The sequence below is a fragment of the Vipera ursinii genome, assembly GCF_947247035.1.
Source record: "Vipera ursinii genome assembly, chromosome: 2".
NCBI lineage: Eukaryota > Metazoa > Chordata > Lepidosauria > Squamata > Viperidae > Vipera > Vipera ursinii.
The window spans coordinates 59,440,062-59,451,758 of NC_139513.1; positions in this window are offsets into that span (position 1 = coordinate 59,440,062).

Sequence of the window (11,697 nt, forward strand, 5' to 3'; positions counted from 1 at the left end):
GTCACCTCAACCTTACTCACCTTGCTGTCAATCAGCAATATTGTTCAACAATATCTCATTGCCGCTAGGTAACACAAGTATCACAACGCAAGGAGCAAAGAAGACTAATGCAAGATTGCAAAAGGTTGGGAAGCATGCCGGCACCTCATCCTCATGAAGTCACACTAAGCAGCTCGTGCTGCATTTCTTCCTTTTACAAGAACTAACCAGAGTTTCAGCAGGGGGCAGCATCAGGCTGAACTTGTGTGAGTTTAGAAGCTATGCTGCGTTGGGCCAGAAGAGGATTTGGATGGAAATGCCAGGAAAGAACAGCGCTGTAGGATAGACTTTAAAATAGAAAAAAAAACCACATGCACAAGGAGACAGTGGTGAGCTACTTTTATGTCCTTTGCATGACAGTTCCATGAAGTTACCAGGACAGAATCTTATCTCAAAGGAGACTTTAATCCTAACTTTAAAAAAAGTACCATCATGTAATAGCTTCATGTACTTTCTGTAATGGAAGAGAATTAAGACATTATAATTGTTTCTCAGAGGGACAAACAAGATGTAAAGGGAAATCAGAACCAGAAAAGGTGTCTTGCTGTTGCCTACTGTTGGCTGCTTCCGCTTCTTGCTCCATGACTCACTTATTCAATTGACTGTATCTAGAAGTCTTTCCTGGATCTTATTCCATTTCAAAGGATTGAAACAAGAACAGAATGGAGTATTTATATGGGCTGATGCCAAACACCTGGATTATCTATTAGCAAAAATTATTTAAGACGCAACCTCTGGGATTTTTGAGAGAAGGTCAGGGGTTATAAGATAATAAAATTTAAAACTTATTTACTATAGAAAAATCTCCTTTTTTGGTGGGTAGAAAGAAAAGCTCTCTTGGCCAAATAGGTTCCTTTTTCTGTTATTTAGTGGCTTTATAGACACATCCCAGATAGTCAGGGATTGAAAGAGAACACATATGTTTAATCAGTTTAATCCTCCCCATGCATCACTCACACGAAACCATTCAATTTGTGCTAATCATCTTAGCCTAAGCAATGGTTGAATCTCTGTAGTTTGTTTAGACAGCATATAAACCTTAATATAAGAACAATGACCGATGTTCTATGCATGACATCTCCTGCAGATCAAGCCAATCTCCTGGGAATTGTTGATTCAGTGTTACCCCACCAGGCCACAAGATCTTTAATTTCCATTCTCCTACAGGCCTTGTTCCTGTCACCTCTGCATCCTCAGGAAAACCCCAGATCTTCCAGTCACAGCCATTATCCTGCAGTCTCTTATTCTGTAGATTTCTGAGTCAAGCTTATTTATCAAGGAGAAGAATATGTTTTGGAGCATGAGCTTTAAATTCACAGAAATAGGACAGACTAACTTCCTGCTGGCCTTCTGCATCAGGAAGAGATTTTTTTTAATAGATTGCTAGGTAGGGAGGAGGAAGCTGCCTTTTGCTTCTTCCAGTGTGCTGCAATTTGGGTCAGAGACTGAAAAATAAAAGCTCTTTATTCACTCAGCTGCAAATGTTCCTTGTGCTTTTCAGACTGTTTTTCCCCCCAAGGAAGAAAATTGCACTCCACAGTATATTTTCCAGAATTTAATAGAAGGGATGAATGCAGTGGGCTGATTTGAAGCAGAGAGAACTGGAAGAAAGGGGAAGCTTTAGAAAAAAGCACAGTAACATGTGTAATAATTTTTGAGTAAACAACAGGGAATGTTTGCCTGGGGCATTCAGAAGCATTGTCTCTGAAATCAGGGTGCTGCTTCTCCTGATGGCTGAGCACAACACCACTAAAGATGGCTGCAAAAGACCATTGGAGTGACTTACAGGCAACTGGAACCATTTTGTTCCAGCTCATTCTGGTGGAAATATTGGGGCCTGGCTGCCGCAGAAAATTTTGCTCTTCCTTGTTGCATTGTTTTACCATCATCCTTCACAAAACCATCTGGAGCCCACTTACAATTGCCTTTATTCTTAAAACATTGAAGACATACAAAGAATAACATCAGTCGATCAGTCTCCTGCCAGCTAAACAGGAGGAGTGTGAATGATGCTCAGCCATCTGCCTCATTCCTGGGTTCTGCAGTTGGTGAAGTCTTACTCCCACTCCATGGAAAAAAGGAAGTGCGTATGTTGCTCTAGCTACTGCCCATCCTTCAGCCATGTTTATTTATTTTATTTTATTTTAATTCCATTTATATCCCGCCCTTCTCCGAAGACTCAGGGCGGCTTACAAGCTTAGCAGTAGCCTTCATTCTATGTATATGCCTGCTTATTAGGGCTTTCATACACCCCCCAAGCGGCATTATTACAAAGTCAGCTTAATTGCCCCCAACAATCTGGGTCCTCATTTTACCTACCTCGAAAGGATGGAAGGCTGAGTCAACCTTGAGCCTGGTGGGATGCGAACCTGCACTAATTGCAGGCAGCTGGTGTTACTTAAGGAGGCATTAGCCCACTGCCATGTTGTCGTGGATGTTTATTAAAAAAAAGAAATATCCAACTAACTTACCCCTCTCCCTTTCTCACTAGCATAATCATAGTTTTGTAATCAGAAGAATGGGCAAAAGGAGAAAATATATCTCCAAAATGCAGAAAGTCACCACAAACAGGACAGCTTGAGCGCCAGGAGGCATGAATTCTTCCTGGTAATGGAACCGGATGGCCACTGGTTCCACAGAACTCCAACATTTCAAGGAAGATGCTAGCTTTGCTCTGATGAGGGTTGGTGGTGTGGTGTTCATTCATGCAGCACCCGTTCATTCTTAACGCTGTCCCCATTTCCTTTGAAGTTCCTCCTGACAAAGCCAATTCCCACTGACCTGTTAACAAAGAGGGCAAAGCACATTCTTACGCACCTCTATTTTTCTTCCAATAAATAGACCATGTAGTAGACTACCTTGCTAATTTGCTTGCCTTAAAATTTCTCCACCATATTTAATGAATATTTTATTCATTTGGTTATTTTTGCTTACTCCATTCTTTTTGTAAGACATTTAGTCTTCCTTTTTAGATCCATATTTCTTGTTCTGTCATACCATCTAGCTAGTAATTTATTATTTATTTTATTTATAAATAAATAATAGTATTCACTATGTAGAACATAGAATAATTGGGATGGAAGGGACGCTGTCCAACCCCCTGCTCAATCATTCAGTTCTTAGCCAATAACACTACAGCATCTGTATATAATAGTTCACGTATGTTTACATCCCTTCTAATGCCACCATGAGCATTCCTTATATATTTATCCAGAATACATTAAACCACAGGTCTGCAACCCGCGGCTCCTGCGGCTCCCAGTCTTCTGCCATGTGCAGTCCAAAAAAAAAAAAAAAAGTGGGACTAAAAAAGTTCAACCAACCAATTCAAATATGCAGGGTAGGTGCATATCTCGCCTTGGCTCCACTGTTCAGTCAAACCCTGTTCTGCACATGCGCACAAGTACACACATGCGCACACATTTTTTGCGGCTCCCAGTTTTTCCTTTTGTGAGGGAACCGGTTCCGAGTGGCTCTTTCACTGTTTCAGGTTGCTGACCCCTGCATTAAACAATCCAGGACACATCATATAACGCAGTTTTATTCTCTTCTCAGTGATAAGCCCTTTGCTAAACATTTCATTTATTTTTGTGAATGATTTATTCCTATCATCTAGATCAGGCCACAGAGCCTATTAGTTTGTTGTTGTTTTTTGTTTTTTTAAATTCCAGAATACCTGGATCAAGAAGCAAAGATCTAGTAATAGTAATAGAAAATTGGCTGCTGAAAATCTTGATGTGGAGGATGGTAGAATTCCATATTATAATTGTGTTTTTATACTTAAGTAATATTGCCATTATTATTTCACATGGTTAGCATGTCCTTACCTGCTTTTGTTAAATTCCATCCTTATCATTAATGAACTATATGTCAGTGAAATCAAAGCTCATCATATTACTATGTACACATATTATTTAAGCCACATTATTTGGATTACATGAAGCAAAAATAATGTTTATAGTAGAATTAAGAGACTGAAGAGTTTACTCATTTTACATTGAATCATGAATAAAAAAGTGATTACTTTGAAGAAAACCCATGCTTCAAAGCTCTGGCAGAAATTTAGACTTAATTGTATGGTAGTTAGTAACAGAATAACAGAGTTGAAAGTGATCTTGGAAATCTTCTAGTTCAACCTCCGGCTCAAGCAGGAGACCTTATATGATTCTGGACAAATGGTTGTCCAATCTCTTTTTTAAAAATCATAGTGTTGGAGCCCCCATAACCTCTGGAGGCAAGCCATTCTGCTGATTAATTTTCTCATTCTCAGGAAATTTCTCCTTGGTTCTAGATTGCTTCTCTTTTTGGTTAGTTTCCAACTTTCCATCCATTACTTCTTTTCCTGTCTTCAGGTACTTTAGATAACAGGTTGACCCCCTCTTCTTTGTGGCAGCCCCTGAGATATTGGAAGATTGCTATCATATCACCCCTAGTCCTTCTCTTTGTTAGACTAGATATACCCAGTTCCTAGAGGGACATGGTGGCTCAGTGGGTTAGGATGCTGAGCTTGTCGATCAGAAGGTCGGCAGTTTGGCGGGTCAAATCCTGAGTGCCACGTAACAGAGTGAGCGCCTGTTACTCGTCCCAGCTTCTGCCAACCTAGCAGTTCGAAAGTACCTAAAACTGCAAGTAGAAAAATAGGGACCACTACGGTGGGAAGGTTACAGCGTTCCATGCGCCTTTGGCGTCTAGTCATGCCAGCCACATGACCACGGAGACATCCTCGGACAAGCGCTGGCTCTTCGGCTTTGAAATGGAGATGAGCACCGGCCCCTAGAGTCGGAAACGACTAGCACGCATGTGCGGGGGAACCTTTACCTTTACCTTTTTTTACCCAGTTCCTGCAATTGTTCGTTGTGTGGTTTAGCCTCCAGAATCCTTATCATCTTTGTTGCTATTCTCTGCACTTTTTCTAGAGTCTCAACATATTTTTTGTATCAGGCTATCAGAACTGGATCAATATTTCAAATGTGGTCTTACCAAAGCATTACAAAGAGGTACTAACATTGCATGTGATCTTGATTCTATCCCTCTGTTGATGCAGCTTGGTTTGTTGTTGTTTTTTTTTTTTTTTGCAGGTGTAGCACACTGCTGGCTCACATTTAAGTGGTTGTCCAATTGAACTCCTATACTGTGCCACAGACTTCTCCTTTTTAAAATATGCATGCCAGTTGGTTCTGTCCACCAATGGCTACATATTAGTGCTAAAATGAGCCTTGGTGGAGCAGTGGGCTAATGCCTCCTTAAGTAACACCAGCTGCCTGCAATTAGTGCAGGTTCGCATCCCACCAGGCTCAAGGTTGACTCAGCCTTCCATCCTTCCGAGGTAGGTAAAATGAGGACCCAGATTGTTGGGGGCAATTAAGCTGACTTTGTAATAATGCTGCTTGGGGGGGGGGCAAAAGCCCTAATAAGCAGGCATATACATAGAATGAAGGCTACTGCTAAGCTTGTAAGCCGCCCTGAGTCTTCGGAGAAGGGCGGGATATAAATGGAATTAAAAAATAAAAAAATATATGCAAGTATTTTTTTTTTACTTTCTGTGTACCCACCAGAGCTTCCTGCAACATAATAAACATACCCAAAGCCCCCTGCTCCCATGAGTTAATGGTGTGTAGGGTAAGTCACTGGTTCCCTCAATATGTTGAATTGTTGTGTGGCATATGGAGCCTTCTAAAGCAACATATTTATTGTTTAAAATTCTACTTGTACTTTTCTGGGTAGGTGTGTCTTCTCTGTCTTTATCTGATCATTCCCACTAAATGCCTTTGGGACTTTTTGAGACTGCTCTGTATCCCTACCTACCTGCACTACTTTGGCTTGTTTGGAGAAGTAAATTGGCTTTGGCTCTATGCCTGCTTATTTGAAACCAGAGCTAAAAGGGAATCTTTCCTGCTCATCTTTGATAAAAAGGGTGTATGGGCAGTTTGTGTTTTCATTGGCAGAAATGTTAGCCTTGCCCTCATAGTATGCATTCCTCTCTCTCACTTCAACTACCTACAAACATAAGGTAGACAGAGCTATTTGACTACGTACTCAGCTCTGAAGCGAATAAGCTCTGCTCTCAACTTCAAATATGACAAAGGAAAGGTCTTTGAGTATTTCCATTTTACTAAACACTACCCAATGCATACCCTCCTATCGCAGTGCTGTGAATGCAGGGTGTAGGGGAAGAATAGCAATTTTTTTACATTGGGGAAGGACTTGCTCTAGTTTAATAAATTAATGGTCACTTTTATACTCTGTCATTGGGCAGCTGGAGGGAATCCTGATTAGCTCATAATCTCTGCATTCTCTCAGTATCCCAGGAAAAAGAAATGAAGAGACTGAGCAGTAGAAATGGTGCCACGTGGAAATGCCATCTTCATTACGAAGCAACACTCTTTTTTCTTTTTCTCTATGGAACCATGTGTTCCATAGAGACTTTGGAGATTAATTTCTACTATTAGTATGAATCAAATGGGTCAATGATTTAACTTCATATAAGGTTTCTCCTTGGCTTCAAATATACTCTGTGTATCTCTATATTTTAGGGACGTGGTGGCTCAGTGGGTTAGGACGCTGAGCTTGTCGATCAGAAGGTCGGCAGTTTGGCGGGTCGAATCCCGAGTGCCGCGTAACAGAGTGAGCGCCTGTTACTCGTCCCAGCTTCTGCCAACCTAGCAGTTTGAAAGCATGTAAAAATGCAAGTAGAAAAACAGGGACCACTACAGTGGGAAGGTAACAGCGTTCCGTGCACCTTTGGCATCTAGTCATGCCGGCCACATGACCACGGAGACATCCTCGGACAAGCGCTGGCTCTTCGGCTTTGAAACGGAGATGAGCACCGGCCCCTAGAGTTGGAAACGACTAGCACGCATGTGCGGCAGAACCTTTACCTTTACCTTTTATCTCTATATTTACAGCCATGATGTATAACGGTATATTTCAGGTATTCAGGCAATACAAGAAAAGACCTTAGTTCTATGCAGCCCATCCGAATTGCTTATTGACTTTAAGCATGATAGTGCTGCTAATATTTAATACTACAAAAAGAGTTGAAAGTCAGGTTGTTTTTAGAAACCATTCTATCATAATATATGCTTGTAGGAAGAAAAGTCTTCATCATGGTTTCATCCAAGCCGGGGATAAACAACATGGTGACTGGTTATAGTTTACTGCAGAAGAAAACTGGACAGAAAGATGGATCCAGCAGAAAAAGGACTGAGCACATGTAGGGAGTCGGTTTTATACCCACTGGAGTCTTTTGTTTGGAGTTATTTCCTGTGTCAGGCTTTGTATTTCCTGTGTCATGTATTCTGACCTGAGTCTGTGTGTGCCTTTCTGGTATTCTTGATGGTTGTGGGTCAATCCTAGTATGTCCAAAGGCCATATCCTGCTTCCCTGGCACTGGGGTATGTAGATTTTATGTCTTTTGTCTTCCTAAGCTTCTAGCTCCAATCTTCCTGATGGTTTACATTTGCATGTCTATAGAACTGGTTTCCTGCTTGGGGGAAGGAGACCTGGGACTATTAAGAAAACTGGGCATGCTTTCCTGGTTCTTCAATAACTTTTTAGGAAATATATTTTTCTGCCAATATTTCCTTCTCTGTGGAGCTGACTTCCCACATGCTGAACTTCTGTTAATGTTAACATTAAGAAAAGTTTTCCAATCACTTTGAAATTGAAAGATCCTTATGAAAATTAGCTGAAATGGAGCTACTAACTGGATTAACTAAATTATTTTGGCACCAGAGGTTGTAGATCCCACAAGCACATCTCTTCTCTTTTCATAAAAATATCACAGAAGGCATTTACATTTCTAGAGGTTTTTTTGTGACAGCCCAGTGCCTTAAATAGCTGTCTTTTGTTTAGGTTGCCTGGGGATGATTCTTGAGCCAGTTCTAGTAGCATAATTGTACTGCAATAATAAATCAATAGAAGCAGCGTTGTCCATCTGTGACTCTGTGTGACTCTGTGTGACTACACTACATACATAAGCTTGGGTTTCAATTGTAAAAATATAGCTTAAAACTGTCCTGCTCCAGAATAAATTCAGATACACAAAGATTCTTTTGTGTCTCAAAGCAAATAAAGTATATGCTGGTATCACTATGCTGTTTCCATCAATTCAGTATTTGTACTTTTACTTGGTATCACTTCAGCTACAACCTTCTTTTCTATGATAATAATGGGCTAAAATTTCCATTTAGTTTTCAGTCAATAGCACAAATGAATTTGAGCCCCTTCAGTCAAAAGTGCTTTTAATATTTCTTTCCTGGAATGTCATATATTCGAAGGACATTCTGGTGATGTCACAGATTGAACAAGCTGCAGAATAATTTTATTTATTTATTTATGGCTTTGTTTAAACATGTCTCTTAACTCTATACTTGATGCTTTTGATGAGTTCTACTTACCTTCTGTGGGGAAAACTATCACTTGTATTGGGTATGAGACCTATCTATAAACATTTGCTGTTTGCTTCTGTATATATATGCATGCATTATATTCCACAATAGATTGGCAACTAACCATATTCATTTCTTTCTTAAAATGTTGGGCTCCAATCATAGTTCTTCCAGTGAAATGCTTCCTTTATCAGAAATCTTGCCTTGCCTGGTGCCCATACAAACAAAACCTGCATTACTTTGGCAGGGGGTGGGGGTGGGGGGCAAAGATGAGACAACTTGGTTGGAATCTTTCAAACACCAGGGTTCAAATTCAGCAGTGCATATTTGGGAGTGAATCAAATTCATTAAGCGTATCTGTGCTGGACCAGATTGTAACTAGCTTAGGAATTAAGAATTGTATGTAAGAACATTTAGCATTTAAAGGGTTAATGCTGTTTCCTTAAGAGATGGCTTCTGGGAAATGTAGTCTAGTTGTTAGTCCTATATCTAGTCAGTGGGAGGAGCTTCAAAGTTTATTGCAGGACATCCTGGTTACGTGCCAGGTTGAAAAAGCCTTTTGTTTTAATCACCACCGTGCACGCATTGATCAGCATCCATAACAATGCTTAGCTGAGATGGAGAAATCACTCCTTTTTTACACTACGAGAATGAACAAATATGGGCATAAATATGCTTCTATGACTGGATGAATCTACTGCAAATGTAAGTCTTTGCTTAGAATTCCTGGACAATAAATATTTGTTTTACAATCATTTTCATTGAGTTATGCTGTCTGGAATTTGGGACTACAAAGCATTTTAGTTAAAAGTTCCAGAACAGTATCTAGAGACAGATGCTTAAGATCTGAAAGGGTGAGTAAGGTTTATTGAGGAAGCAGCATGCTTTGGTGTAGGGGGCAGGAGGAGGGGAGGAAGGGGAAGGTAATTGGGGCTGCCAAATCCAGATGGTCACAACAAAGATGACATCAAAGATAGAGAGTTCTGCCTGTCTCCACTGGAGATCTGGACTGCAGTGGTGAAAATTTGGACTACCAAAAATGGCAATCCATTTTTGCAATCCAAATCTGGTAATCGTAAAAAGAGGAACAATTTATCTCTCTTCTTTTTCTTTTCTATTTTGCCCTCTCTCTCTCTCTCTCTCTCTCTCTCTCTCTCTCTCTCTCTCTCTTTCTCTCTTATGAAAGCAATACAATTGTTTAAAAAGTAAGCAAAAAAATTAGTCTAATAGCACCTTTTCCAACTAACACATTTTACCAAAAAGGCATCCATTGTTGTGAACTCCACTCACTTCATGTCTTGCCTTAGGATGAGAGCCATGTTAATTCATTAGCAAAAAGGCACAGCAAAATAGTGTTGAGTGGCTAAACTCCTCCCAATCCCTGGCCAAAAGTGTAGCCCCATCTATTCCAGGGATGCCGTGAGCTCACAAAGAAGATAGCAAAGCTGCCTACATCAAGTGAGAGGGAGGCAATTCTTACATTTGACTAAAGGGAGTCAATTCTTATGACTAAAAATAAGAATCAACCTTCTGCTTCATCAGACCTAAAGCCAGATGGCTCACCATCCTGTTTCCATACTGGGCCACCAGATGCCTCCAAGATCACCACAGCAGGACATGATTATTATAGTTCTTCCTACTCACGTACTCTACCCACTAGAATTGAGAGGGCCCTTGTCCATATAATATTTCACTGAGATTGGAGAGGAGTCTTTCCATGAATATCCACAGAAAACCTTGAAATGGCCATTTTGAAGTTCACCACTAGAAAGAGAGTGATACTGAGGGCAAAAGAAGTCATCAAGAAAGATGAAAGCTTAAGTGTGTATTCATCGTATATGCATACTGAGATAAGGTGAAAAATTAGTTTTAACTCCACTGTTAACATTCTCTCCCTTTTCATTTCTCTTCTCTAATTTTATGTAGTGCCAATCAAAGTGTTTTCAATGGCATATTTTTGACTAAAATGGAAGTCCTGAAAGCTACAAAATGAACTGCAGACTGTTGTGCTCTGAGCTATTAATGCCATACAAATTACTACAGAAAAGGTGTCAGTCAGCTCTCAGAAGGAGTATAATTTTCAAATCAAAATGCATCCTTCTTTTGTTAAATTCTCCTGTCAGATGTCTCAAAGCTGTGAGATTTTACCAACAAATCCTTTTTCCAGATCAGAGCTTCTAAGAAAAACTTTATGTATTATTTATTTTAAAAAACATTTTGCTTTACCGTCTTACTGGGCCTTTCCTTCTTCTCCTGTGCTCTCATTTTAATCAATTTTCTATTGTGAATCTCTGGACAGAAAACTGATTTTATCAGAGATTTCCACAGGAAAGGAATCAAATCAGAATGGTGGCCCCAACCAGGTGATCGAAGGACCTCCCCTTTCTTTGTAAATGGTTTGCAATTGTCTTCTTTCTAAGGCTAAGAGAAAGCAATTGACGCAAAGTCACACAGCTTGATTTGGGTCTAAAGCAGGACTAGAAAGGCTACAAAGGCTTCCCAGCTCTTTGTTCACTAGATGATCTTATATAATCCCGTGTATGGAGGATTGCTTGCTTAATCAATAAAAGGTTTTATATTCTGCAACATGTTCTCCACTTCCTAATATTTTTTCCTAATATAATCAAGAAAGCTAGCTGTAAGAAAATAATCGCCTTTAAACAGCAAAGTAGAAATTGCAAGTGGGATCCACTTCACAACTCTTCAAAGCTGCTAACAGGTTCATAGAGGCTGGGAAACATTTAACAGGGAGTTAATTTATGGTCCAAGGCTTCTGCCTTAGAACAAATGCTTGTTACGAGAGCTTGGCTAAACTATTGATAGATATTTAATCTATGCCAGGTTTCTGAGTAATTTCAAAAAGTAACCAGATGATGAAATACATATTTGCTAGAACAGCTGTGGTAGTTCCATCTTCACCAAAAAAAATTCCACCAGGGATGTTACGGAGTCTGAGAAATCCTTGATACCCAGAAGAACCATCAGAATTTCACCTACTTCAAATACTAGCTGCCCAGAGTTGTTTATGGTGTGGAATATTCACACCATTTAAATCTGGATTCTTCTTAAGGAGCTAGAACTTGCCCCAAAAGTATTGTCATCTAATTTATCATCTCAGCATGCTCAAAGATAACGAGAATAAATACACAGCAAGCAAATATATGCTTAGAGATTCAGAATGGGGTTTGAAAGGGGATAGAGTTACCCATTCTTGAGCAGTGCCTTATTTAGCTGGCTTACGCAGAAAGGCTGTTTGCAGCACAAGGTG